This window comes from Callithrix jacchus, chromosome 7 (assembly GCF_049354715.1).
Source record: "Callithrix jacchus isolate 240 chromosome 7, calJac240_pri, whole genome shotgun sequence".
Lineage (NCBI taxonomy): Eukaryota > Metazoa > Chordata > Mammalia > Primates > Cebidae > Callithrix > Callithrix jacchus.
Window position 1 is genome coordinate 57,251,668 of NC_133508.1, and position 27,920 is coordinate 57,279,587.

The 27,920-nt window shown below is 46.4% G+C and overlaps 2 long non-coding RNA genes across 2 annotated transcripts in view; one reads left to right on the forward strand and one right to left on the reverse strand.

Moving 5' to 3' along the window:
* The window catches only part of LOC118155357 (uncharacterized), a 55,613-nt gene extending 28,501 nt beyond the window's left edge, over nucleotides 1-27,112 (reverse strand). Inside the window, exons 1-4 of the long non-coding RNA XR_004745779.3 lie at nucleotides 26,821-27,112; nucleotides 26,480-26,567; nucleotides 11,204-11,337; nucleotides 10,569-10,665 (exon numbers count right to left, since the gene is read on the reverse strand). This is a non-coding gene — a long non-coding RNA (uncharacterized LOC118155357). The remainder of the gene's footprint in view (nucleotides 1-10,568; nucleotides 10,666-11,203; nucleotides 11,338-26,479; nucleotides 26,568-26,820) is intronic.
* Nucleotides 1,090-3,230, forward strand: LOC108592731 (uncharacterized). Its single transcript, XR_001912986.4, has 2 exons — nucleotides 1,090-2,000; nucleotides 3,011-3,230. It is a non-coding gene; the product is annotated as an uncharacterized LOC108592731 (long non-coding RNA).
* Nucleotides 27,113-27,920: the final 808 nt, after the last annotated feature.

The following is a 27,920-nucleotide window of genomic DNA, read 5'->3' on the forward strand; positions in this document are numbered from 1 at the left end:
CTGGCTTGGTCAAGCAGACCCCTTAAAGCCCCTCCAATTCCAGGAGGTTGTGGCCTGAGCAGAAATCCCCAAGCCAGGCTAATCACCAGAATTCCCTGGGAACATGCTTAAAACCCCAATCCTGGGCTGCACCCCCAGAATTCTGATTTGGTAGAACCAGGAGGGGCCTCAAAACCTGCATTCTGTTTATCCATCATGACAGCAGTTCGCAGCCCCCTACCCCAAGCTTCTGTGATCAGCCAAGTCAAGATTCCCAATCTAGGACAATTTTCCCTACTTTGCGTCCCTGGCATAGGGCAGGCAGCTTCACCCCACACCCCTGAGACAGATGAGATTTACCCCCCTCACTGCAAGAACAGGTCCCACTGGAAAAAGAATTGGCCTCCCTCATTCAGATATCCAATCAATGTTTAGCAGCACCAGCAATGTCCCAGAGATGGAGCCAGGCCCTGGGATAAGAGGAAACATAAGTCGTGGTCCCTGCCCTCGAGAAGCACGCTGACTCACAGGAAAGCTGACAGCCAGATGGAACCCAGTCCCCTGCCTGCCTTTGCAGAGTTCACAGCTAGAATGGGAGGGGACTCAGGGGCCTGTGGGGCTCTGGGGTCGGTCAGAGATGGCATAGAGGGGTCTCTGTTGCAGACCACCGCTCTTCATTTAGCAGATGTTTATCAGCCCCCACTATGTGCCAGGCACTGTTGTAGGTGCCGGGTGCAGTGGTGAATACAATGCCTTTGCTTTTCTGCTGTTTCTGTAATGGTGTGGAAAATAGTCAGTAAACAGCCAGGAGTAGCACAGCCTTCCACAGCTCCCAACAGCTCTCCCCAGGGGCGATCTCTCTAAATCTGCTGTGAATCACGAGCTGGGAGCTTAGCCCCCATTTTACAGATGAGTCACTGAGGCTCCGAATGCCATTTCCACAGCCTGTGTCCTCACACACATGGGCAGGCGACACCGCTGATGCTTCCCAACCAACCCTGTGTGTCGGCTGCTGATTAGAACTTTCCTGTTGCCACGGCAACCCCCCTAGGGAGGCCTGCCCTACTTTGCGTCCCTGGCATAGGGCGGGCAGCTTCACCCCACACCCCTGAGACAGAGAGATGGGATTTATCCAACTCGCTGCAAGAACTGGTCCCACTGGAAAAAGAACTGGCCTCCCTCATTCAGATATTCAATCAATGTTTAGCAGCACCAACAATGTCCGGGGACAAGAGGAAACATAAGTCACAATCCCTGCCCTTGCAAAGCACGCTGACTCACAGGGAACCCACCAGAAAACCAGGTATGAGCCTGCCTGTGAGGCCGAGGACCACAGCAATGACGCCAGCAACTCAGAGCTGGGGGCAGTTCTGAGCCCTTCCCATGGATTCACTCATCTGCTCCTCCCATTAACTTTTGGGGTAGGTATCAATAGTATCCCCATAGGACAGATGAGGAAACTAAGGGCTCAGAGAGGTTGAGAAGCTTGCCCTAGGTCACACAGCTGAGAAGCAGCAAAGCCAGAACCTGGAGCCAGGGAGATTCTGAGTGTTCAGTGAAGGGCCCTGACTCCATCAGGGTGGTACAGGAGGGTTTCCCAGGGAAGGTATCTGTCCTCTGAAGGAGGAGATGAGGGTAGAGACAGGAGCATGGTAGAGTGGGGTTCTGAGATGCTGACCACTCAGTATTGGGGTGAGTGGCCTGGTCCTCCCCTCCTTGCTTGGTGAGACTCAGTTAGGTCTTGGGACACATGACCTGGGAAAAGAAGATGCAATCCAGGTGGTCAGTGCTGAAGAGGAGCAGAGCAGCTACAAGGCACGGGCCCCCTGAAAAGACTGAAACGCCTCTAGTGGCTTCCAAGGGAGCAGTTTGGGACAGGTGCACACACACTCCGCCGCCTGCTCATCTTCACACCCTTGGGCAACAGCACCCTGTTCCTACACACCTGTGAGGAGGAGAGACTCAGAACACGGCCGGGCTTAGTCCTTGCAGTACCTGCACAAAAAGACTTTTGTTCCCAGGTGAGTGTAACAGTTATGCATGTGGATTGTGACGCTGATGCCTCTGAGAATGCAGAGAATAATCAGTCCTGTGTAGATCATATTGTCAAAAGGGCTAGATGAGCCGACACCTGCAGAGTTCACAGTGCTTGGCACAGAGGGTGCATAACTGTGAGCCTGTAATTATCTCTGTGGCACGTGGATGCACACGGATCTGCATTTTTACAGTTACGTGCGTGCGGGTGTACAAGCCTATGCACACTGTGAGTGCACACCCATAATAGCACCTTCGTGTCTCGCCAGTATATGTGTAAAGCTACTTCCTCAAGTGGGCTTGAATGGACACTAGCTGTGGGGGAGTTAGCGTGGAGGTGCCACTAAACACAAGCACCCACAGGTGTCTGCAGGGAGGGAGGGTGTGGGCACGCCCATCCCCAGCGAGTATGTGCCTTCCTGTGTGTGCACCTGGGCCTGGATATTGGTGGGGGTTGGGCGGTGGGGGGGTGAGGATATGTGGTTTGAGGTTGAAGCACCACAGACATGTGCTTTAATTTATGTTGCGATGAGGAAGGATCTGGGTGTGTTTTTCTCCTTGAACCGCTGTGATGTAAAGAAATCTCAGCTCTGCAAAACAAAGATCAATCAGCAGGGGAAAAAAAAAGTGCTTAAGGCTTAAACCTCCTACCACAGGCCCCCAGGGAGTGTTAAAGCCACAGTTCAGGAAAGAGAAACATGATTAAGATTGAAGTCAGGAGTCCACAGAGCGGGGGGTCAAGCCAGTCAAGGCCCTTCGTGTTTTCCCAGAAAGGAGGCTTCCCGGAGGAAGCCATGACCCCTTGGAAAACACTCAAAAGCCTGTCTGGGCCCCAGCCTTCCCCAGCCAATTGAGAAGATGAGTCTTCTTAGGGGAAAAACAAACTCTGCTTTCCCCACCATTACCTTGGATCTTACTCCGGCGGGGAGGGGGGACTAGAAAGGAAAGACTGCTTGGGAGATTGCCCTGAAATAAGACCTCCCCTCCTCCTCCCCAGGAGGGCATCAGTGCCTGGAGCTATCAGCAGTTATACAAGACCGCAAGTCCAAGTAGCAAGGAGGAAAATAGACCTTGGAATGAGAAGCCCCCTCCTGCTCATTTACCGCTTGAGAGTTTTCGAAGACATCACCTGGCAAATCTGCGGCGCGCGCAGCGAGACTCAGTTCCTTGCTTGAGATCACACAATTTTTTATCAATAAAGCTAACACTCAATCCCTTGTCTGACTCCACTTCTGGTTTAATTTTCTTTACATCACAGCACTGACCAAATGTCATTGTGGGGACCCGTACATGCCACCCCAAAATATGAAGGATTGTTGAGCTGAAGGCAATAAGAAGCAGGAGGCCAGGCACAAAGGCTCAAACCTATAATCCCAGCACTTTCGGAGGCTGAGGCAGGGGATCAACTGAGTCCAGGAGTTTGAGACCAGTCTGAGCAACATAGGGAAACCCTATCTCTACCAAAAAAAAAAAATTAATTAGCCGGGCATGCAAGACAATCCTAAGCAAAAAGAACAAAGCTGGAGGCATCTCATTACCTGACTTCAAACTATACTACAAAGCTATGGTAACCAAAACAGCATGGTACCAGTATAAGAACAGACACATAGACCAGTGGAACAGAATTGAGAACTCAGAAATACAACCACACACCTACAACCATCTGATCTTTAACAAATCTGACAAAAACAAGCAATGGGGAAAATATTCCGTATTTAATAAATGATGCTGGCAGAACTAACTAGCCCTATACAAAAACTGAAACTGGACCCCTTTGTTACACCATATACAAACATTAACTCAAGATGGATTAAAGGCTAACAGGTAAAACCCAAAACTATAAAAACCCTAGAAGTAAGTCTAGGCAATACCATTCAGGACATAGGCACAGGCAAAGATTTCATGACAAAAACACCAACAGCAATTGCAACAAAAACAAAAACTGACTGATGAGATCTAATTAAACTAAACAGCTTCTGCACAGTAAAAGAAAGTATCATCAGAGTGAACATACACCCCATAGAATGGGAGAAAATTTGTGCAATCTATCCTTCTGACAGAGGTGTAATATCCAGAGTCTACAAAGAACTTAAACAAATTTACAAGAAAAAAGCAACCTCATTAAAAAGTGGGCAAAGGTCACGAACAGACACTTCTTAAAAGAAGGCAATCATGCAGCCAACAAACCTAAAAAAAGCTCAACATCACTGATCATTAGAGAATGCAAATAAAAACCGCAATGAGAAACTATCTCCTGCCAGTCAGAATGGCTATTATTCAAAAGTCAAAAAACAACAGATGCTGGAGAGTTGCAGAGAAAAAGGAATATTTTTACACTGTCGGTGGGAGTATAAATTAGTTCAACAGTTGTGGAAGACAGCATGGCAATTCCTGATAGACCTGGAGGCAGAAATACCATTTGACTCAGTAATCCTATTACTGGGTATAAACCCAAAAGAACATAAATCATTCTATTATAAAGATACATGCACTTGTATGTTCACTGCAGCACTATTCACAATAGCAAAGACATGGAATCAACCTAAACGTCCATCAGTGATAGACTGGGTAAAGAAAATGTGGTACATATACACCATGGAATACTATGCAGCCATAAAAAGGAGTGAGATCATTTCCTTTGCAGGGACATGGATGGAGTTGGTTGGAAGCCATTATCCTCAGCAAACTAATGCAGGGACAGAAAACCAAACACCACATGTTCTCACTTATATGTGGGAGCTGAACAATATGGACACAAGGAGGGGAACACCACACACTGGGGCCTGTCGGAGAGTGGGGTTTGGGGAGAGGGAGAGCATCAGGAAGAATAGCTCATGGATGCTGGGCTTAAAACCTAGGTAACGGGATGATCTGTGCAGCAAACCATCATGGCACACATTTACCTGTGTAACAAACCTGCACATCCTGCTCCTGTACCCCTGAACTTAAAAGTTAAAGGAAAAGGCCGAGCATGGTGGCTCACACCTGTAATCCAGCACTTTGGGAGGCCAAAGCAGGTGGATCACAAGGTCAGGAGTTCAAGATAAGCCTGACCAACATAGTGAAACCTCATTTCTACTAAAAATAAAAAAATTAGCCAGACATGGTGGCACATGCCTATAGTCCCAGCTACTTGGAAGGCTGAGACAGGAGAATCTCTTGAACCCAGGTGGCAGAGGTTGTGGTGAGCTGAGATCGCACCACTGCACTCCAGCCTGGGCGACAGAGTGAGACTCCATCTCAAAAATTAAAAAGTTAAAGGAGAAAGAAATAAATAAGCCAGGCATGATGGTGGGTACCTATGATTTGAGAGGCTGAGATGGGAGGTTTGCTTAAGCCCAGAAGGTGGAGGCTGCAGTGAGCTGTGATGGTGCCACTTCACTCTAGCCTGAGCAACAGAGTGAGTGAGACCCTGCCTAAAAATAAAAAATTAAAAAATAATCAGATACAGGAAAACTCTCAACCCTCCCTCCATTGGCCTAAAAGCAGAACATAGATTTACAAAGACAAAAGGCATCGTGACCCTCTTCTACCAGGAAGAACAAAGGTTAACTGTTGGAGACAACTGTAGATGCCCACCATCTAGAGGAGACAGCAGAGAGATGGACACTCACCAGCTTTACTAACCTTGAGCTGCCAGTTATTACCTTCCCCCAAGTTGCCACCCGGGAAACTCAACGTTATTTTCCTGTGTCTTGTCACTGCTCTAGAAATTGACTGTTCTTTATCGAAGACGTTCTATGAGCTGGAATTCAAAGCAGCTCTTTGAGAACTACTCATTCCCTGGCTGTCTCCCATATGGATATGAAATATCCATGTTAATAAACTTTGGTTTGTTTTCTCTTGTTAATCTGTCTTTTGTAACAGCAGTGCTTTCCAAGAACCTATGAGGGTTGAAGAAAATCTCCTACAAAATATACCAACAGCGATGCTCATAATAAAATAGCATGAGGCCTGCTCTCAGGGAGTGTATTGGCACAAAACCAGTCAGTCAGAAACAGGGGCTGCTTTGTGCAGTTCCTAGACAAAGAGTCACCGAAAAGGAGTGCTCCCAGGGCCTGGGTGCGCAGGAGTGCTCCCAGAGGATGGGGAGCTTTTTCTGGGAGCCTTGGAGGATAAGCAGGGTTTGGAGAAGTTGTGGTGCCCAGGGGCATTCTATGCAGGGAGACATTATGAGGAAAAGGGCAAAGACCAGAAGGAACTTGACGTGGTGGGAGTGGGGTAGGGAGATGGACATGAGTGGCCTGGATGGGAGACTGTCTGTTTAGCAGAAAGGGAAATGATGAGGTTGGGTGGACCAGATGGCATGGGTCATAAATAGGAGGCCCAGGAGAGACAACTGTGAGCTTCTTACCACACCCAGGCCAAAGGTAATGCAGGCCATTCAGTAAGTAGTTAACATCTTTCTGGATGGATGAATGGATGGAGGGATGGATGGATGGATGGTTGGATGGGTAGATGGATGGAGGGATGGATGGATGGAAGGAAGGATGGATGGAAGGAAGGAAGGATGGATGGATGGAAGGAATGAAGGATGGATGTATGGAAGGAATGAAGGATGGATGGATAGAAGGAATGAAGGATGGATGGAAGGAAGGAGGGATGGATAGATAGAAGGATGGATGGATGGATGGATGGATGGACGGATGGATGGATGGCTGGATGGAAGGAATGAAGGATGGATGGATAGAAGGAATGAAGGATGGATGGAAGGAAGGAGGGATGGATAGATAGAAGGATGGATGGATGGATGGATGGACGGATGGACGGATGGCTGGATGGAAGGAATGAAGGATGGATAGATGGATGGAAGGAATGAAGGATGCATGGATAGAAGGAATGAAGGATGGATGGAAGGAAGGAGGGATGGATGGATAGAAGGATGGATGGACGGATGGATGGATGGAAGGACAGATCTATTCATATATGAATACATAAATAGTACGTGGTGGGAAAAGTGAGTGTGGTAACAGGGGCTGTAGGCTGGGAACTTGGAGTCTAAAGCTCAGGTCCCTACCCTGCCACTAACCAACCACCAGAGGGACACCTCTGGGCCTCAGTTTCCTCATCTGTAAAGCCCTGGTGATTCTTGAGAGTTTATCACACTTCTTTGTAGAAGAAGCAGGGGCTCAGGCAAAAAAGTCTACTCTAATAAGCAGCCCCAGGGGAAGCTGGCAGCAGGGACCCTGCCCTCCTGCTAAGAAAACCACCACTGGGGAGAAGAGGAGGAGAGCCCAGACCTGACTCTGAACGTACCTGTTGTCACTTCCCCTCCCTGGTCCACAGTTCCAGCAGATTCACTCCAGCATTTCAGGGTTCTATGAGACTTGTCTGAGGGGCCTGATTTATAGGAGAGAGGAGCCCAGCCTCACCCCTCCCTTACCCCACTTAGGATGTTAAAGCAACTTGGGAAAAGCATTTATTCTCAACTCCTGGAATTACCCTTCACTTTCCTGGCAGATAAATGGGGCAAAACCGAAGACGCAGTTGCATTTAAATGGAGTGAGGCAGGTGGAAGTTTATAAGATTTGAATATGCTTTTTGGCTGCTTTTGAATATTCATTTGCCCAAGGGAGAATTGGACAGCCAGAATCTGTGGGTCTAAAGGAGGTTATTTAAGGTTGGGGGTAAGGGTTGGCAGGAATCCCTGTTCATCAGACTCTAGGGAGCTAATTGCGATTCTTCACCAGCTAAAATGTCACAGGCTCAGGGTAAATTCTGGGAGTTGATACACCTCATGGTTACTGTTGCCATAGCAACTGCCTCCCTGTAACTGTGTGTACCAGCAGATCACAGCTGACAAGACAAGCCCAAGGAGGTGAATAATGGGGAGCCAGCCCAGGACTCCAGCAGGCCCCCAAGAGTTCTAAAATATGTCTCAGAAAGCTAGAATACACTCTGGTGTTGTATCCTTGAGAATTCTGAAACAGAACCCAGAGCACTGGAAGAAGCCTGGAATTCCAAAATCTGTCACCAGATTCCAGAATCTTTCCCCAAGGTCCAGAACACACCCCAGATATCCAAAGGCTACCCTCCATTTCTGTCAGTCTCTCCAAGCGTGAACCTCCAAATCCTGAAACATGCCCCTGGAGAGCTAGAGCAGGCCCTTAAATTCTTCTCTCCCTCTTGTATTGATTCTTCCTGGGAACTGGTTTTCTATCTGAACTGCAAGTATGAAGGAGCACTCGGGGCCTGTGTTGGAACACGGCCAGTGGGGGTAACCTGCGGAGTGAGCAGATGAAAGCCTCATCCTGATTCCTTGGAAACACAGAACATCACAGATGTGCCCCAGCACATGCCAGGCCTCAGAGTCAGGGGTAGCTCCACTGGCCCAGGCATCCCTGGTGCAGTTCATGACACTGTGCCTTGTTCTCTGCAGTGAGGATGATTCGTCCCTGACACATCCCTGCTCTCTGCCAAGGCTCCTGTGTGACCATTAGCACATAAATCTAGGGGCCCTTAGGAGGGGGTGAAATTGGAGGACCTCCTGGCCCTTAGCGAAAGCTCCTCTCTCTCTCTTTTGAAACAGAGTTTTGCTCTTGTTGCCCAAAATGGAGTGCAATGGCATGACCTTGGCTTACTGCAACCTCCACCTCCCGGGTTCAAGCAGTTCTCCTGCCTCAGCCTCCCAAATAGCTGGGATTACAGACATGCACCATCATGTCTGGCTAATTTTTGCACTTTCAGTAGAGACAGGGTTTCTCCATGTCAGTCAGGCTGGTCTCGAACTCAGGTGATCCACCCACCTCGGCCTCCCAAAGTGCTGGGATTACAGGTATGAGCCACCACACCTGGCCTGTGAAAGCTCCTCTTTACCCAGGCAGCCTGAAGTGGGACGTGGCTGAGTTGGGAAGACTCACCCTCCCTGCCTGGGGCTGGGGGAGCTTCCTGTCTGCAAGCCCACCCCTCCCCGACCATCCCTGATGACAGTCACTCAAAACTCCTGAACAAGGACACCGTCCCCCAAGCTGGGTAGGAAACCTCAGTGCTACCTCAGACTCTTTCTCTTCCTTCCCCTCCACATTAATTCGCTGCTCAATCAGCTCCATTCTTCGTTTCTTTCTCGCCTGGATCCCATCCTTGATGCCATCCCCACTGCCTTGATTCAGCCCTCGTTATCACTCAGCCTCCACTCCTGCCCTCTCCACCTCATTGCCCAAATGCAAGACCCTGGTGACTTCACCGCTCTGCCCAAAGCATCAATGCCTGCTCCCATGTGCTGCCCATCAGGCACGTGGTCTCACCTGGGCATCCAAGGCCCCCAGATATCTGGCCTTTTCCAACACTCAATTTCCCCTGACTCCTAATGGTTGTCTGAAATAGCCCCAAATTCCTGCCCTCCCAAAACTTTGCTTCTCCTCTCTTCCTCCTCGAGGGCTCTTTGCACCATCTCTAAATCTCCAAACCAGTTTAAAGGCCACCTACCTCCTCGGAGACTACTGGAATCATTATTGAACTTGCCCTTCTCTGAAACCCTGGAGCTTCCTGGCTGTACCACTGTTTTTAGAATTAGCTATGGGTTGTCAGAGCTGCGAGGAGTCTAAAGTAATGAAGTCCAGTGGTTTTTGTTTTGTTTTATTTTGTATGAGACGAGTTTTGCTCTTGTTGCCCAGCCTAGGATGGAGTGCAGTGGTGTGATCTCAGCTCACGACAACCTCTGCCTCCCAGGTTCAAGCGATTCTGTAATCCCGAGTAGCTGGGATTACAGGCATGTGCCACCACACCCAGCTAATTTTGTATTTTTAGTAGAGACAGGGTTTCTCCAAGTTGGCCAAGCTGGTCTTGAACTCCCAACCTCAGGTGATCCTAATGCCCGGCCTCCCAATAGTGGTTTTGTGGGGTTTTTTTTAAATTTCAATTTTTATTTTAGATTCAAGTTGTACCTGTGTGGGTTTGTTATGAGTATGTTGTGTGATGCTGAGGTTTGGGTATGATTGATCCCATCACCCAGGTAGTGAGCATGGTACCCAAAAGGTAGTTTTTCAATGCAGTGGTTTTCAAACTTGGCTTTGTGACACCCTGGTGGGAGGGGGGCCTTAAAGACTGTAGGAGGAGGGTGATCCTGAGAGGTGGTCCAGCCAGCAGGGTCACAGCCCTCTATACCTGCTCCAACTCAAAGCAGGCTCACCTTGATCTGTCTTAGATGGTCATTCATTCATTCATGCACGCATCTATTCATTAGCTGTTTACTGAGCACCTTTACTGTATCAGCTTCTATCAATAAGAGAGTGAACAAAGAAGCTAAACCTCTAGGCTCATGAAACTTGCAAGCTATTGGGGAAAACAGACAAGAAACATATTAATAAATAATGACGCAAGAAAATCTCAAAAAGTGTTGAGTGCTGAGGACACAATTGGATGGGATAAGAAACAGAATTCGGTGGAGTGCTCAGTTACCATTAGATGGTCTGGCTGGGGAAGCCTCCCTGAAAAAGCACCATCTGAGCTGACCCCTGAATGGCAAGATGAGAGCCAGTGATGCACAGAGAATTCTAGGGAAAGAATAATCATGAAAAAGAAAAGACCAGTGCAGAGGCCCCGAGGCAGAAACAAACCTGTCATCTTTAAAATCACAGAGGGCAGAAAGCAGTGGCAGAGCTGTCCAAGATGAGACTTCTGTAGCCAATATCCACTTAAAGAAATTGGATTTTTCTGAAAAAAAAAAAAAAAAAAAAAATAGATAGATGTATAGATATAACCCATTGACCTAGTCTAATCATGCCACTTTACAGAAGAAAAACTGTGAACACAGAAGATCCAACACGTCCAAGGATTGCCCAAGGTCCAACTAAAAGCTGGTGGCAGAGCTGGGACCAGTGCCTAGGTCTCAGGATGCTGCCCCAGGCACCATCTGTCACTCCTTTGAGCAGGTCACCCAGGGCAGGCCTCCCTGGCCTTTGCCTTTCCCAGCCACTGGGACAACCACACCCTACCCTGCACATAAGCGAGAAGTGTGAATGAGATAATGTCTCCCAGGCCAGCGGAGCTCCAGGGAGCAAGCAAGAGACAAATAAAAGGCTTTATTGGATTAGTTAAACACGCATCCTGTGGCCAAGGGCCTCCTGGCACCAGACAGCATCACAGAGGGAAAAAAGAAAAGCAGATGATGAAATTAAAAGGCATTTCATTCCCAGAACCAAGGCTGACATGCACAAATCCAGAATGTGTTTCTCCATGGCTTCTCACCCACCTGTCCTCCTGCTTCCCTGGCCTCTATCTGATGCAGCCACTCTGGCTGTGGTCACAGCTCACACCATGGCACAGGGCCTCCCATGTGGCCATCTTGAGGCATCTGACGGAGGAATAAAAGACCCAGAAGGGATTCTGGGGAAAGAGGAAAACATGAGAAGTGCCTGAGAGGTCATGGAGTCCATCCCCCTGTCCCCAGGCATGATCTGAACTTGCTAACTTCTTCCACATATGAGCACAGGCCCCAGCCCAGGAGAGGGAAGCTCAGGCTAAGGCCAGAGAAGGAGCTAGAGGGGTGGACAGGGAGAAGTCAGACAGGCCATGTCCACGGTCCAGCTCTCCCATGGGCCAGCTCTACAATATTGGCAACTCATTGTACCTTCATGAGCCTCAGTTTCCTCTGCTGCAAAAGAAATGCCCATGGTGAGGATGAAATGAGGTGTTTTGGTGTAAAGCTCCTGGCATGTAGAGGGCACCGACAAGTATTGGTTTCAGAGGCATCTGGAGCCCCAGTTTTCCACGTGACCTCCACTGGGGTGGGAGGAGGATCTGTGGTTCTTAACTCCCGCCGACACTCCACCAGACTCACCACCGTTTCCCTAGAGTCTCTGATCAGAGCAAACGATTTGTGTCTAATTACATTAAATTGCATAATATTTTCACTGCATTCCCCAGGAGCATCAGCTGATTTCTCTCTGTTCATTCCTTTGTGCGTGTGTGTGTGCATTTGTGTGCTTGTGTGTGTATGCTTGTGTGTGCTTGTGTGTGTGCTTTTGTGCGTGCATGTATGTGTGTACTTGTGTGTGCTTGAGTGTGTGTGCGCTTGTGTGTGTGTATGTATGTATGTGTGCATGTGTGTGTGTGCATGCACAGAGAAATTTTGTTATGTTCCCAAAGCCAAGGTTACGTTCCTATCTGTGCTGCCCTCGAGAAAGGATCTATGGCAATTGGTAAAAACCCTAAGGAAATGAGATGGTTTGTAGATTTCTTTAGAGAAGATCATGTCATTCACTGCTGGCCCTTTTCAATGGTTTTTCCAACAAACATCTTTTGAGCACTTCATGTGTACAAGGCAATGTATTGATTAAATGTATTTTGTTCACAAAAGTGAACAAAGCAGCCCCACTTCCTTTCCTGCTGGAGCTTACGTGTCAGGACTGTGGGACTAGATAATGAAGAAGACCTGTAATCTGTCAAATGACCCAGTTCAAAGGGTGCTGATAAATGAGCCCGGGCCAGCCTGAGGAGGTCTCTCATGGCATGCCATGGGATTCTGTCTTCGGGATTTCTCATCAAGTGCACAACAGTTGAGGAATCCTGGAGACAAGCAAGTTCAGGGCATTAACCCAAAATGTTACAGGACACCTACTCTGTGCCAGACACTATTCCAGGCACTGGGGACACAGCTGTGAAGAAGACCAAAATCTCTGTCCTCATGGGGTTTACATTCTAGTTAAGGAAGACAGACAGTCAAGAAATAAGTTAAAGAGAGAAAATGTTCAGGGGTTGGTAAGTGCTATGAAAAAAATAAGGGGTGGGGGGCTGGAGAGTACTGGGAGACAGGGGTGGAGATTTTAAAGAAAATGATCAAGGAAGGCTTTGCTGAGAAGATAACATTTCAGCAAAGGCCCAAGGGAGGAGAAACGAACCAAGCAAACCACCTAGATGATATAGAGCATTCTGAACAAAGTGGAAGCATGTGCAAAGGCCCTGGGCGGCAGTGCACCTGGCCTGGAGGCATGTATGTAAACAGCATCTTTTTACATTCAAGTATCTTAGTGGCCTGATTGACCCAAAAGAAATAAACAGAGAGAAATCAGATGCCCTTGGGGAAAGCAGTAAAAATATAATGCAATTTGGTGTAATTAGGCACAAATAGTTTGCTGTGATCAGCCGGTGTGCCTGGGGCAGAGTGATCAAGGGGAGATGGGCAGGAAATGAGGACACAGGGGAGACAAAGAGGGGACTCTTGCAGGAATCCAGGTGGCCAATGAGCGTGCTTTCACCAGGGCAGACATACAGAACAGTGGCTAAACACGGGCCCTACAGCCAGGTTGCTGGGATGAAGATTGACCAGCTATATCAACTTGGACAAGTGACTTTGACTTTTCATTCCTCAGTTTCCGCAACCATGAAATGGACATGGTAAGAGTGTCTTCTTCCCGAGGTGGTTGTCAGGGTTATATGAGCTAAGGCCGATAATAGGATTTGGTACATGTTATATACTTCAATGTTAGAACTTTAACTTGACAGTGGAGAGAATTGGCCAACACCACCTTCATTAATCAAGCAGTCAAGGTTGACATCACTGGTGATGTCGTGTGATACCACGCACCTCCAGTACAATAGGAGACTGTGCTCCACCCCTGTGATGCACTTTCCAACAGCCCATAAGCCCAGTCTAGTCAGGAGAAAACATCAGACAAACCCTAACTGAGGGACACTCTACAACACACCTGGCCCATCCTCCTCAAAACTGTCAAGTTCAGGAAAACCAAGGAAAGACTGAAAAACTGTCACAGACCAGGGGATGCTAAGGAGACATGAAGACTAAATGTGAGGTGGGACCTTGGATTGAATCTTGGAGCAGAAAACATTCGTGGAAAGACTGGAAATATCCAAATAATGGAATTTAGTTAACGGTGAGGTGCCAACGCTGGTTTCTGAGTCTGAACAAATGTACTGTGGTCATGTACGAGGTTAACAATAGGGAAAACTCGGTGGCAGGGGGCGAGGATAGGATATTCATTTGTATTAAACGCCCCCAAGGTTCAAAATGGTATCTTTATATTATTCATTCAACAAATATGTAAACCCCACTCAATCTACAGGACCCCAAGGGAGAAACAAGAACCAAGCAAGAACATAAGGACTGGAAAGGAGGATGAGTTTTCTTTTTTTCTTTTTTTTCTGAGATGGAGTCTTGCTCTGTCACCTGGGCTAGAACGCAGTGGTGTGATCTCGGCTCACTGCAACCTCCACCCCCCGGGGTTCAATCCATTCTCCTGCCTCAGTCTCCCGAGTAGCTGGGACTACAGGTGTCCACCACCATACCCAGCTAATTTTGTATTTTCAGTAGAGACAGGGTTTCACCATGTTGGCCAGACTGGTCTCAAATTCCCAACCTCAGGTGATCCTCCGGCCTCGACCTGCCAAAATGCTGGTATTACAGGCATGCGCCACCACGCCCGCCGAGGAGGAGTTTTCTAATAATGTTATCTATCCCTGAAAAGGATGGCTTCTCCACTATGGGAAGAGCTCAAACAGATGTCAGAACACTTTGCCTTGAAGACCACACTCTAGCATTCAAAAAAGGAGGCTGCAGAAGACCCTGGGCATTCTAGTCCCCACCTTCTCATTGAGTCTTTGAAAGGTCTCCAAGTCTGAGCCCAACCACCATGGGTTGGCCCAGGTCACACTCTCCCTTCCTGTCTCTGACAAAAGCTGTGGCTGGCAGAAGTGAGCTGCTCAAATATTTTACTGTTGACCCAACCACACATCACCACAGGTCATCACTGTCAGTCATTCAGCAAACTCTCGCTCAGTATGGCAGAAGGTCACAGAGTTCAGAACACAAGCAAGCTTGGAGAGGTCACATCTCAGCTGTGCCACCTCTAATGGTGTGACCATGACCACAGCCCTTTACCTCTCTCAGCCTGTTTCTTCATTCAAAAACTGGACTAATGATAGCACCTACCTCAGGGTTGGTGTAAGTGCTCATTAAAAGATGACTATGAGTATTATCATTATACTCATGCAGCAGGCACTGTGCTGGATGCAAGCAGGGCGCAAAGCTGAACAAATCCAACTCCGGCGGCCTCTTGGAGGGAAGTCAGGGGTTGAGCAATTAACGACAATGCAGGAGATAAGTACTATTGGGGTGTCTATCAGGCCAGAACACCACGCCAGGCCTCCAGCCCCAAATCTCAAGACTTCAAGGAAAGAACTGGAGGGGCTCCTCCCACCCTGACTTTAGCTGGAGCTGGCAATCTGCCAAAGAGGACCTAGCGTTGGAAATCAGTGTGCCTTGATTACAAAAAAACTCTTTCTGACTTTGTAAAGATGCAACAAAAAGACAGACTTCCCCCAAATCCTCAGGGCAGGCCCCCAATTAGCCCTCATCTTCCCCTTGACAGCCTTGCCCTGTCACCCCGCCAGCCTTTACCTCCTGCCATATCTCTTTCTTGCAGGTACCCCAAGTGCTGTTCTTCACCTGATGCCCACTGCCCCATGGCTGCACCAAGGAGGCCTCAGTTCCCCCAGTGATGACTGTCCCCAGCTTGGCCAGCAGGCAAGGACACGATGTGTCAGAGCCAGGCTGTTTAGAGACTAACGCTGAGCGCAGCTAGACCAATCCCTAAGTGGCAGAGGACCAAGCTGCTGGACCAGGAGCTCAGCCAGCTGCCCAGGGCACCAGGAGGAAGTCAGGCGGAAGCACCCACTGCTGGGGAGCCCAAAGGAATGAGCCAGGGCCGGGAGGGCTGGCTCGGAGTCACAGCCATTTTTGTTGCATGCCTACTCTGCACCGGGCACTGTGCAAATGATCACACTCAGTATCTCTTTGGATCCTCATGGAAAAAGGGACTGTCTTTTTCCTCCATTATTTAGATAAGCAAATTGAGACCTGCAGCATGGAGGAGCTTCCACAGGTCCCACAGCTGGCGGGTGGCAGAGCTTGATTCCCCATTCAAGCCCATACATAAGCCACTCCCCTGGTCTGTATCATCTGCTCCTCTAGAGCCTCCTGGGCTGTAAGCTGTGCATGGGCTCTTGGGACATTGAGCTGAACAAGACACCATCCCTGTCCTGGAGTAGTTCACAGTTAAGGGTGGACAGAGAGCAGAGGCCATTTGCAAGAAACCTGATTGATTGTCCCTGCTGGAAGGACACTCATGGCTCTGACACAGCATGCAAGCAACAGCTGACTGTGCCCTGGTCCTGGGGGACTTCCCTGAGGTAGTATCCTGGAGCGGGACCTTGCAGGGTTTTCTCAAGGGACTGCCCTTCCAGCAAGGGGAAGCTTAGGAGCAAGGGCTGCCTGGTTCTGTTCTAATTTCTGACCCCAAGTCAGAGAACTGAGTCTTATTCCTTGGGCCTTGCAAAGGGCCTGCTTTCAACACCCTGGGCAGCGGCCTGGGCTTTAGCCAAATCCCTCATCTTCCACTTTCTAGCTGTGTGATTTTAATCCTCAAAACAATAGTAATAATGCATGGATGGAAACATGGATTAATTAGTTAATTAAGGGGAGGGCTGCAGACCCAGAGCTCCTGGCTGGAACCACGTCAGTTCCAGAACCTGGACGAAGGCCAAGCACTCATTCATTCATGCCAGCAGGCAACACACATTTGTTGAACACCTACTATGGGCATGCCAAGCAATGTTCTAGGTGCTGGGGACACCACAGAGAACAAAATAAGCTAAAATCCATGCCCTCAAGAGGGGAGATCAACTATAAATAACTTTAAAAGGAAGCATAAATATGTCTAATGCCCAGAGTTGCTGTAGAGAAAGATGAAGTAGGATAAGGAAGGCAGGGAGGCCCAGAGTGAGGGGGGTTTTACCTTTAGATGGAAGGGTCAAGGATGCATCACAAGTGTCCTGAAGGAGATGAGGAAGTGAGCCCCACAGATATCTGGAGGAAGAGTGTTCCAGGTAAAGGGAAGAGTGGGGGACCTTGCCTATGTGCAGCGAGGTGGCCAGGAAGCCAGGGTGCCTGGGAAGGTGTGTAAAGCAGGATCACACAGGGCCTTGGCCTTCACTGGGATTTGGGCTCTCATTCAGAGTAAAACAGGAGCCACAGGGGAGCTTTAGGAAGAGGAGTGACAGTATGACAGAACACGCTACCGCGCTAAATACAAAGACAGAAAGAGGGAGGCCGGTGAGGAGGCTATTGTGACATCCAGGTGAGAGACAATGGAGGCTTGGTCCTGGGTGGAGGTGACGAATTCTGAATATATTTCGAACGTAGAGTTCACTACATTTGCTGAGGGATTGAATGTGAGGTATAAAAGAAAGAGATGAGTCAAGGATGGCACCAGAGTTTTGACCCGAGCAACTGGAAGCATGGAGCTGCTGGGCCGGGATGGGGAAGTCAGTGAGAAGAGAGGGTGTCCACATAAAGATGGCAGCTTGAGCATGCACAGCCACGGCCATGCTGACATCATCCCTTGGGTGCTCAAATAGCGGTAATGAGATTTCTTTAAATATCTGAAGGAACGAGCCCACAGGATGGGAGAAGAGGAGAGGGGACAATAACATCAAAATTTCAGGAGCTTGAAAACGAATGATTGAGCAAAATGCATCAGAAAGAAAAGTCCCCAAAGGCTCAGGGCTTGGCAACACCAATTACCTCTGGAAGCTGAGGTGAAGGAGAAGTTAAAATGAAGAGGAGTCTTTGAAATGCTGTTTAAGAAGCTGTCATTGCCCCAGACTAGGCTCCTCTAGACTGGGGGATACCAGGCCCAGTGCATGCAGTGGCACTCTATTCACGCCACAGTTTCCATGCAGTCTGGATGCCAAGACCCCAACCATGACAAACCACTCTGCTCTTGGAACATTGGCAGCCAGACTGATATCCTCCACATAGACCATTGGAAGAGTCTTCTCTGGGGACCATGAGAAACGCTAGAGATGTCAACACTGAAGGTTTTCCAATTAAACAGCCAAGTCACATCATCCTACAAGGAAGCCCACAGCCCACAAGATGCACTCACGTACTCAGAGCTTCTGATCAGCCCAGACTCTCCTATTTTAAAATACATGCAGGATAACTGAGGTTTGCTAGACATCAGAAGAAAGCCTCTAATCTGAAAGATAAAGAAAAAAACACAAAGAAAACACCAACTCGAAGATAATGGAAAATACCAAGGAGAGGGGGTAAAGAACCTCCCTAATATCATCAGAGAGACAACAAAAGACATGCATGAAATTAAAATAGGATTCTAATTTTAAAAAGGCAGAGAACAAAATAAACGAGCTTTTAAAAATTGAAAATACAATGGCAGAAATTAAAAAGGGAAAGTTGGAAGACAGGATTGAGCTCTTTAGAGTGACAGATGCAGAAACTGGAAGAGAAGTATCTTTAAATTAGGATTTTCCAAGTTTCATCTTCCAGAAAGAATTTTTTTAAAGTAGAGGAAAGGGAATCATCAATGAAATCATTCAAGATAATTTCACAGACCCAAAGAACAGCTTTCTAGATTTCAAGAACTCACAGAAGGCCCAGGACAGTAAGTGAAAATAGACAAGAATGTGTCTATTTTCACCATTAAATAGACACACCAAGGCACATTATTGTGAATTGTCACTACCCTGGGAACTAAGAGAAGATTCTCTAAACTTCTAAACTTAAAAGATTAGGAATAGAGAACAGCTTCCTTCTGATACCAAGAGTGAAAGCCAGAAGACAGTAGAGTAAAGCCTTCAAATTCTGAAGGAAAATAATTTCCAGCCCAGAATTCTATACCTAGCCTAAAACCCAGTAAAGGATGGGAAAAGAAGAAAGACATTTTCAGATGTCCAAAGTCTCAAAAAATCAACATTCCATGTATCTTTTCTCAGGAAGTACTGGAGGATATGCTCCACCAAACAAGGGAAGAAAACAAGAAAGAGGAAGATATGGGATACTGGAAATTGAACATTCAATACAAGAGAGAGACAGGAACCAGGTTAACAATGAAGAGAGAGCCTAGGATGACACCAGTGTGCCAGGTGTAAAAAGCAACCAGTCCAGCCTTAAGCAGGTCATAAGGCTCTGGAAGACTTCACTGAGAGGATGAAATCATAGAAAACTTGATGCATCTAATTGTCTTGAGAGAAAATTTACACTATTGGTCAGGAGTTTGGTGTACTTAATTAGTTACAAGTACAAGCAAACAAATATACCTTTTCGAAAGGCAACTAGTAACTCCAGGGAAAACAAAAACTTGCACAGAGAAAGAAAAGAAATTATAGCATTATTGGAAGGATAGGAGAATGGAGAGAGCAAGATAAGAATTGGAAGGAGAGCAAAGAGCTAAATCATCATCTTCCCTAGTGCAAAGTCAAACAGCTAGAGTTCCGCTTCTGTCATGGAAATGTGAGGCTCTCTGCAGATTTGTTCTCTTGTGAAACTGCTGGAAATTATTTTTAAAACACTATTTAAAGTCCCTGGAAATGGTCCTAAGAGCATACAGCAAATAAAGAAATGTTTATTCAGGAAAACCTACGAACACTCCATAAGAATAGCAAGAGTCTGTGACCTTTGAACCGTGATCTACTCCCTCCCTTCCTCATCCCATCGCAGCACTATGAAAACTCCACTCCGGATGGGTCCAGCCAATAACAGGGGGCTCCTTCTCCTTTTAACTCCAGGTTGGAACCCTACAGTATCTTCTCAGGAGGAACAGGACATAAGCATTTCTCATCCTGTCCAAGCTTACTGTTGCAGATGCTAAGTTTTAGGTGAATGCAGCTGAGAGATAGGGGCTCCCTTCTTCCTGGCCCCCACCAGTGACATGGTCTCTCTAACTTGGGTGTGGCAAGCTGATAAATCCTGGGACCCCAACTACTCTCACCCTGGCTCATTCATAAAGCAGAAGTTCCACCCCAGGAGAGGCAAGCTGAGAAGACCAGAGGTTACAGCCAGCCCACACTCCAATAAGCACCCACTCCTAAAGTAAGGGTCTTACTGAGAGAGAAGCATGCCATTGCCTCCATCCCTAGCTCCAGATATTTCACCCATGGAGAGAGGCAGATCATGAAACAGAGAGTTCTGAAGCTTGTCTCAAAAGAACTGACTTCATTTGCAACAGCACATGGGGAAAGCCTAAGAGCACTCTCAAAGGCAATCGAGGTATTGGAGAAAACAATTGAGAGGAGACTGTTAGATTCATTTGGCAGAAAAGCTAGACTACTGAATCGTTTGCCAGAAAGAACTAGGGAATGAAAGAGCTAATAAGAGCCCTCCTGGGGTCAGAGCAGATCTCAAACAATGATTTCAAAAACTATACCTGAAAAGGAGGCCAGAATTGCTACAATATATTATTTTAAGGGTCCAATTTCCAACAGAAGAAACTATGAGCCAAGCATAAAAGCAAGAAAGTTTGACACACATAAAAAAAAAAAAATCAGGCAACAGAAGCTGCCTGTGAGAATGACCACATGTCAGATTTAACAGACAAAGAATTCAAAGTTGGGGGGTGGGGGCTAGGGGAAGGATAGCATTAGGAGAAATACCTAATGTAGATGACGGGATGATGGCTGCAGCAAACAACTATGGCACACGTAGACCTATGTAACAAACCTGCATGTTCTTTACATGTATCCCAGAATTAAAGTATAATAATAATTAAAAAATCAAAGTAATAATTATAAATATTTTCAAAGTGCTAAAGAAAAGCATGCTTAAAGCAGTAAAGGAAGGTATGATAATAAAGCCTCATCAAATAGAGAGTATAAATAAAGAGATGGAAATTATTTTTCTGAAATAGAAATTCTGGAGCCTGAAAGTACAATAAATGAAATGAAAAATTCACTTAAAGGGCTCAACACTAGATTTGAACTGGCAAAAATAAAAATTAGCAGACTGGAAGATAGATTGACAGAGATTATGCAATCTAAAGAACAGAAACTGAAAAAAAATGGGCAGAGTCTCAGAGAAGTGTGGAACACCATTAAGTGATCAACATATGAATAAAGGGAGTGACAGAAAGAGAGGAAGCAAAGAAAGACATAGGGAAAAGTTCAAAGAAATAATGTCAAAAAACTTTCTGAATTTGATTTTTTTAAACTTTAATGTACAGACTTACGAAACTCAAAAACTCCAAGTAGAATTAATGCAAAGTAGTAAAAATTCTGAAAACCAAAGAGAAGAAAAAAAACTCAAAAGCAACAAGAGAAAAAAAAAGGAATCATCACTCAGATTAACAACTGACTTCTTATTCAAAACAATGGTGGCCAGAGGCAGTGGGATAACATATTCAAAGCACTTAAAGATAACAGTTGTCAACCAATAATACTGCATCCTAAAAAACTATCTTGCCAAAAGGAAGGAGAAATAAAGACATTCCCAATATTACTCTCATACCAAATCCAGACAAACGTATTGCAAAAAAACTGTATATCTTATGAATAAGACGCAAAATCCTCAACGAAATGCTAGCAAACCAAATCTAGCAACATATTCAAAGAATTATATACCATGACCAAATGGGATTTATCCCCAGAATGCAAATTTGGTTTAACACCTGAAAATAAATTGATGTAACATGCCACATTGATAGATTTTTTTTTTTTGAGATGGAGTCTTGCTCTGTCACCCAGGCTGGAGTGCAATGGCACAATCTTGGCTCACTGCAACCTCCACCTCCCAGGTTCAAGCAATTCTCCTGCCTCAGCCTCCCAAGCAGCTGGGATTACAGGTGTGTGCCACCATGCTCAGTTAAGTTTTTGTATTTTTAACAGAGATGGAGTTTCACTCATCAGAAAGAATGAAGAACTATTATGTTCTGGCCAGAACTAATTTATGTTGGCCAGGCTGGTCTCAAACTCCTGACTGGGATTACAGGCATGAGCCACCACACCCAGCTGATCGATTTTTTTAAATCACATTATTATCTCAATAAACACAGAAAAAGAATTTGACAAAATCCAACACTCATGCTAAAAACACTGAATACATTAGAAGTGTCAAGGAATCTAATAATGGGCACATGTGAAAAACCCACAGCTAACATACTCAGTGGTGAAATACTGAATGCTCTTCCCCTAAGATCAGGGACAAGACAAGACTATCCATGCTCACCACTTTGATTTAACATTGTATTGGATATTCTAGCCATGAAAATTAGTCAAGAAAAAGAAAGAAGTAAAATATATTTATTGAAGAATGACATCATCATGTACCTAGAAAATCCTAAGGGATCAGAATCCATGAAAAACTATTAAAACGAATGAACAAGTTCAGCAGTAAATGAAAAAATCAATATACAAAAATCAATTGTATTTCTTTACATTTGCAATCAACAATTTGAAAATGAAATTAAGAAAACAGTTCCTCTGGCATTAGCATCAAAAAGAATAAAGTATTTAGGAAAAGGTTAGCTAAAGAAGTATAAAACTTATACTTTAAAAAGTACAAAATGTTGACAAAAATGAAATAACACCTAAATGGGCCAGGCACGGTGACACACACCTATAATCCCAGCACTTTGGGAGACAAAGGCAGGTGGATTGCTTGAGCCTAGGAGTTCAAGACCAGCCTGGGCAACATGGGGAAATCTCATCTCTATGTAAAAAATACAAAAATTTGGCCAACATAGTGGTGGCTGCCTGTAGTCCCTGCTACTCTGAAAGCTGAAGTAGGAGAATCACTTGAGCCTGGGAAGTCAAGGCTGCAGTGAGCTGTGATTGCACCACTGTACTCCAGCTTGGGCAATGAAGGGAGACCCTGTCTCAAAAAAAAAAAAAGGACCTAAACAAATCAAAAGACATCCTATGTTCATGGATTATCAAACTTATATTGTTAATATAAATATACTCCCCATACCGACCTATAGAGTCAACACAATGCCTATCAATGCAATTCCAATGGTATTTTTTATAGAAATGAAAATTGCAGTCCCAAAATTTATATATAATTGCAAGGAACACCAAATAGTCAAAACAGTGTTGAAAAAGAAAAACAAAATTGGAGGAATCACATTTCCCAATTTTAAAACTTAATCCAAAGGTATAGAAAGTTGTACCGGCATAAGGATAGACACATAGGTCAATGGAATAGAATTCAGGGTCCAGAAATAAAGCCATACAACTACGGTCAATTGATTTTTGACAAGGATACCAAGACCATTCAACGGAGAAAGGACAGTCTCATCAACAAATGATGCTGGGGTAACTGGATAGCCGCATGCATGAAGTTTGACCCTTACCTTACACCGTACACAAAAGTCAACTCAAAATGGATCGAAGATGTAAATGTAAGCTCCAAAATTATGAAGCTCTTAGAAGAAAACAGAGGGATAAAACTTCATGACCTTGGATTTGGCCACAGGTTCTTGCATGTAGCACCGAAAGCACAAGTCACAAAAGAAAAAAAAAATTAGCTAAGTTGAACCACATCAAAATTTAAAACCTTTGTGCTTCAAAAGATACAATCGAGATCGTGAAAAGAAAACCCACAGAATGGGAGAAAATGTTTGCGAATCACATGTCTGACAGGGAACGTGTGTATAGAAGGAACTCTTACACCTCACAATAAAAAGCCAAGTAATCCAAATTAAAAATGGTCAAAAGATCTGATAGACATTTCTCCAAAGAAGACATACCTATGGCTAAAAATACACGAAAATATAATCAGCATCATTAGCCATCAAATCAAAACCACATTAGATACCATTTCACACTCACTAGGATGACTATAAACAAAAAGAGAATAACTCCAATGTGGGTTAAAATATGGAGAAACTGGAACTCTCATATATTGCTGGTGGGAATGTAAAACGGTGCAGCCATTGTAGGAAATGGCCTGGCAGTTCCTCAAAAGGTTAAACATAAAGTTACTCTATAATCCAGCATACCCAAGAGAAAGAAGAGTATACGTCCACACAAAAGCTTGCACACAGATCTCCAGAGCGGTATCATTTATACTATCCAAAAGGTAGAAACAACTCAAACGTCCATCAACTGATGAATGGATAAGCAAACACTGGTATATCTAGACGATGGAATATTATTCATCCATGAAAAGGAATGAAGAACTAATACCTGCTATAACTTAGATAAACCTTGAGAAAATTACGCTAAGTGAAAGCAGCCAGTCACAAAAGACCATGTACTATATGACTGGTTTATATTAAATGTCCAGAATAGGCAAATCCATAGAGACAGAAAGTAGATTAGCAGGGGCCAAAGGCAGAAGATAACAGATAAAGGGCACAGGCTTTCTTTTTGAGGTGATGAAAATGCTCTAAAATTGATGTAGTGATGGTTAGATAACTGTGGATACACTGACAACCACTGAATTGTGCCTGTTAAATGGGTGAACTGTGTATGTGAATTACATCTCAATAAAGCTGTTACAAAATCAGTCAATTAGTAACCAAAAAAAAAGAAAAATTCAAAAAGTAGTGAAACAAGCATGCCATCTAGAAACATGAATATAAATGTCAAAATAAATCAGCTAACAGAAGTCAAAGTGGTTTCCTCTCTGCGGTGGGGAAATGGGAGTGAGTTAATTTTATATTTAAAAAACCTGTGGAACTTATTTAAACTCTGTGTGTGTGGGTGACTTTTTGATAAAAATTAAAACTTTTGGATTTATAAATAAAACCTTTAGTCTTAGGGTCTGAGCCACCCCACTGCTGAACTTGGAGGCTGTAAGGAGGGTAGCTGGTCAGGTACCTTAAATTTGCTCCTGCAGAATTGAAAGCTTGCGCCTTCCACTGAGGGTCAGCCAGGTTCTGGCCCCAAAGAGAGGAAAGAGGTGGGGCTGTGGGTTATCCCAAGTCTACAGATCTTGCCTGATCCTGCCCAATGCCTTAAAAATCTGGGCCTCTGTCTTAAAGGAGAATTATTCAGAGCACACAGTGGTCTAGCGGCGACCGGCCCCCTGCTGGGGAAACTGTCAACTGATCCAGAATCCGCAGGCCTTAGGTGAACACCTGCTCTGTACCAGGCACCTACACGGACATCCTCCTGTAATCTACTCAAGGGCCCTGGGGGGCAGGTGGGTTTATCCCCATGCTACAGATGAGGAAATTGAGTCTCAGGGAGGTTTAGCAGCTTGCCTGGGGCCACAAAGCTAAAAAGAGCCAGGGTAAGATCCCAAGTCTGGCCATCTCCCAGACCGGCACTCTATTCACTACAGAGCTTTCCAACTCACAGAAGGAGGCACGGAAGAAACTTGGGAAAGGGGAGCCCCTTCTCTGAGCAATAGAAGCCATGTTTGAGCTCAGCTCATTCCAGGATGTGAGTCATGGTGAGAAGCCCAAATTCATCACGAGACAATGAAGGCTCTAACTTGGAGAAATGACTCCGCAGGCTCCATGGGAGCTGCAGGCAGTGGTTCAAAACAGGCTGGTCCAGCCCTGCAGCACTCCACCTCACCAGAGGGTTTCGGTCCTCGCCACCTCTCTGCGTTTGAAGCCAGATGTAGAATCGGACTTCAGGACTACCCTTGGGCCTCTGAGGCCAGTTAGGGCTGCCCCACATCAAACTCCAGGTAAGAGTCAGCAGTGGCTTTTTAATCTGGAAGAGACCTTAGCCACCACCTAGTCCACTATTCTTATTGCACGGATGAGAGATGAAAACCTCGAAGAGAAAGGACTCACTAGGGATCACACAGTGACTGAGTTCACCACCGAGCCAGCTCTCCAACCAAAGCGTCTGCATGCCGCCTTCCCTGCCTGCTCCCTCCTGCTAGTGCCAGTGCCCTTCTGCCGCTCATGCCACACCCTCAACCTGGATGCTCCCTGTTCCCTTCGTGTTCACACATGTCGCCTTATTACTTTCTCCTTAGACACCCAAGTGCAGCACCAGAAAAGCTACAAATTAGCACTAAAGAGTGTCCACTGGTGGCTGGGCATGGTGGCTTACACCTGTAATTCCAGAACTTTGAGAGACCGAGGCAGTTGGATCACTTGAGGTCAGGAGTCTGAGACCAGCATCGCCAATATGGTGAAACCTCTTCTCTACTAAAAATACAAAAATTACCCAGGCGTGGTGACGCGAACCTGTAATCCAAGCTACTCAGGAGGCTGAGGCAGGAGAATCGCTTGAACCCGGGAGGCAGAGGTTGCAGTGAGCCGAGATTGCGCCATTGCACTCCAGCCTGGGCAACAGAGCGAGACTCCATCTCCAAAAAATAAAAAACGAAGAGTGACCCCTGGGCCCTCACTTCCCCCGAAATCTTGACATTTTAAAAGAATCTTAGAATCCCTCTCCCTCTTCCACTATCTTTCCGCGACACGCAGATACCTCGATGACCACAGGGAAAGCCAGGCATGAGTTCGCATACATCATTAGGTTTGAATTCAGACAGGCAGACTTGGAGTCTACCTAATTCTAGATCTGACATTTAGTAACTACATGACCTCGGGACAGTCACTCAACGTTTCTGAACCTCAGTTTTTTCATCTGTAAACTGGGGACAAGAATACTCACTTTCCAGGCTGGGCCCAGTGTAAGCCCAACACTTTGGGAGGCTGAGATGGAAGTTTGAGACCAGCCTGGCCAACACAGCAAGACCCTGTCTCTATAGAAATAAAGAAAAATAAATATTTTTTAAAAAAATACTCACGTTTCAGAGACATGGCAAGGATGAAGGGAAGTCGATGGCTGTGGATTCCTTTACACAGTACCCCGAGCAGAGTTGGCCCCAGGAAATGCTGAGATAGACAGTGGGAGATAAGGAGGGAGGAAGGGGGACCTACAGGCTTTTCTTTTTCTACGACAGTCGTCATTATTGCATGCGTGAATCTTGCCTCTCCACTAGAGCTCCCTGATGCTGAAAATACAGCTTTTGCTTCTGAACCCCTACCCTACCCAGCACGGGGCTTACATCACAGTAGGAGCTCCAAAATCATTTGTCTTCCTGCCTATGGTTACAGAAAGACCAGCGTGATGGGCAAGCCCACAAACCTGGATGGCGGCACCAGCACACCTCCTCTCTGCGAAGAGTTCACAGCGGCTTTTCACGAGGTCCCTGGGAGGCAGTCAGGACCAGCTCCCCCTCATTTCACAGATGGGTAGACTGAGACCTCGGGCCACAGCCTAGGCTGTGGGGCCAAAGACCCAGGATCCTAACCGTCCATCCTCCCCCAGCACCAATGCTGTGAGGCCAGCTCAGCCTCCGGGTCCACTAAGGCCCCTCTCCCGTCCACGTTCGAGCCCTGTGTTGTGGTGGCACTGCTGGGATGCTCTCTTGATGCCTGCTTTATTTTTAGATGCTCTAAGACTGTTGGGGAAGAAGAGAGACCCACTTTCCTGTTCAGAAACGTTGTCATCACTTTGAAAACGCCTCCTCCGTCTGTCATAAAAAGGCAGCTGGGCCTTCCACTTTGCAGTGCCACTGCCCGGGATCTTACCTGCTCCCATACCCTCCAGGCAGCCGGCCCTTCCATACCCTCCGGGCAGCCCGGCCCCTGGCCACTCCCCAGTTTATCTCACACTCTGTTCCTTCTCTCTCAACCCTCCACCAAACCCCTGGGGCCTGGGATCCATCCTGTTCTCCCTCCCCCTGCCCTGGCTTTGCATCTGCCCTTCCTTCAGCCTGCAGGCCCTTCCCTCTTGCCTCTCTCATGGGAAAGAAGGAACCTATTCACCCTTCAGCTGCAGCTTAATTTCAGACCCAGATAACCCCCTGGTCTGTACCCAGAACTTCTCTTTTGTAACACAGTCCACATATTTGCAACTACTTAAGAATTTACAGGCTAGGCAAAGTGGTTCATGTCTATAACCTCAGCACTTTGGGAGGCCAAGGTGGGAGGACTGCTTGAGCCCCGAAGTTCAAGACCAGCCTAGGCAACACAGGGAGACCCTATCTCTACAAAACATAAAAAATTAGCTGGACATGGTGGTGTGAGCCTGTCATCTCCACTACTTGGGAGGCTGAGGTGGGAGGATTTCTTGAGCCTGGAAGATTGAGGCTGCAGTGAGCCGTGATCATGCCACTGCACTCTAGGCTGGGCAACACGGCAAGACCCCATCTCAAAAACAAGAATTTGCGATTAATTTCCAAA